Genomic DNA, 2,429 nt, shown 5'->3' with positions numbered 1-2,429 from the left:
AAAATTAATTAAAAAGAGCGGCCTTATTAGAACTTTAAGCATAATAAAAATAATCCAAATTAAATGCTAAACTTATTAAATCTGGCAATCAATCTTCATGGCCACTCTGAATCCCGCCCAGCTCCAAGTCCACCAACTAGGGCTCACCTGCAAGGATGGAAGAGGAAGGGGTGAGTTGGAAAACTCAGTGTATACAGAAACCCATCCAAAGCCCAAATCAGCTCGAGCCCATTGGGCCTAAGCCCTATTCAGATAGCAGTACACAGTGGACCGAAGCCCTTTTCAGAATACAGTAGCAAGGCCTTAGCCCCTTTTTACATAACAATGTGGCCCATAGGCCCAGTTCAGTAACATAGGTAACAATAGTTATAATGCATGCAAACCCATCTGGGGAGACTACTCAACCCACCAACCGCTACACTACCCCCGTACCAGCCCTACACTCCATGTGGGGAATATCTCAACCCACCCAGCCCTACACTCCACAGTTGTAGCAACGCTGCTCAAATATCAGTAAGTTGAGGCAAAGCCTCCAGTACGTGGATGAACCACTTTCAATACTTCCTCCATCAATACCCCAATCCCATGCAACAGATATTAATAAAAGAATATCATGTAAAATACAGTATTAATCAATCATGCAGTTTAGCCAATTTAAACCCTAGGGGTATATCGGTAATTTTGCTCTTTAGGGGTAATTTTCGTAACTTAGCAACTACACAAGCTACTTCAGTAATTTTCAACAGTTTTATGCAGTTTGGTTCCACCATCTAACTAACAGGCTAATTTTCCCATCTCTTACCCATATTGGTCCGTAAGCCCATTGGGCCTAGTTTTGGCCCATCGAGACCCTTTTTCTGAAGTACGTTAAGACATCACACGAACTTACTTACCACCTTGCGGTGCTAGATCTAACAATTACTCTATGTCTTGAGAGCATTCGCATACTGACAAGCCCAGGAGATGCCAGAATTTCGGCATTTCGGCTTTTGCCGAATTGAACTAAGAAAGGGTGTTTGGTACAGACCTGTTTCGCGACGACTGCTACTGAGATCTCTTCCGATGTCCTACAATTGATTAGCACAGTTCTTATTTACAAACCATAATCACTAAACCCACAACCTACTTATCCATGATCGAACCATGTCCTTAAAAGCCTTTGAAACCTTACCTTTTTGCCAAAATCGATAGCTAGCTCCGAGTCCGATTGCTCCAAAGAACCACACCTTCTCCAACCCTTAAGTAAACACTAATCATTGACAGAAAACATTGATTAAAGACCTTAGAGAGCCATAGGCCCAAATCAACAGCCTCCCTGTAGTTTAGGGACTTCGGCTTTTCCTAACTTGTAAAAATAGGACCAGATCTGAGATAATAAGCACTTACCCCTTGTTCTTTCTCGATTTCCACTCAATCCAGTGCAGATTTATCCTTAAAACAACGGTAAAACCCGAATTTAGGAGTTGAAGAAATTTCAGCTATAAGCCCCCAAATCTATGGTTTTTCGGCTTTTGGTACTGAAGGAGATGACAATATGAAACTATAACCTGGATGTAGAATTGCCGATAGGTCTCTCGAGTTTAGAAAGAGTAATCGTTGATTAATGGAAACACAATGTTAAAGGGTTTGGCTTTGAAGAAATCGGTACCAGTAATGTGTGTTCAAGATTTTGGCTTTTATGGATTCGGCAAAAGTATTGATGAACAGCAGAATTGATGAATGGTTTTGAAGAAGAAAAATAGAAAAAGAAGAATAGGGGAAGTGGTAGTTTCGGCTGGAGAGGAAAAAGAGAGAAAAGAAAAACCTTGTGATGTCAGAGCAGAAGAGAACGGTACCACCCAATACCCTAGGTGCCGAAATACTAACCTCAAACCCCCTGCCAATTTTTTCCTCTTCAATTCCCAAAATTGAGCCAACTCCTAGCCTCTCTCCCAATCCCTTAAATCTCTCCCCTTATCACTCCTTAATCCAAGCGTTTAGATTGATTCAAACTCTCCTCTAGCAGAATCCACCTGGACTCCAACACTTACCCCTCCAGCACTTAAAAATAAATGCATCTATTTGTCAACACAGGGAATCGATCCCATGCTTTCCCCAATGCTCCACACGCCACCTTTTTAGGAGCCTAGTGGCGTCACCCTTGCCACTCTACTAAGGCTCTTTTTGTGATGCAATTTACCCATAACTCTATACAAGGGCCACCTAGCCAGAACCCCTAACTCCTAAGTCAAAAATTCAAAAATTCAACTGAGTTTTGGCCAACACATGGGCCTTCTATAAGCCCATTTACCTACTCATAATATTAATTTCACATCCAAATACAAAATTTTAAAATCTTTACCAAAATACTGAAAACCACGAATAAATCCGAAAATCAGGACGTTAGAACTCTACCTTCCTTAAAGAAATTTCGACCTCGAAATTTTACC

The sequence above is a fragment of the Gossypium hirsutum genome, chromosome A13 (genome assembly GCF_007990345.1).
Source record: "Gossypium hirsutum isolate 1008001.06 chromosome A13, Gossypium_hirsutum_v2.1, whole genome shotgun sequence".
NCBI lineage: Eukaryota > Viridiplantae > Streptophyta > Magnoliopsida > Malvales > Malvaceae > Gossypium > Gossypium hirsutum.
Note: the sequence above shows the minus strand (reverse complement) of the source record.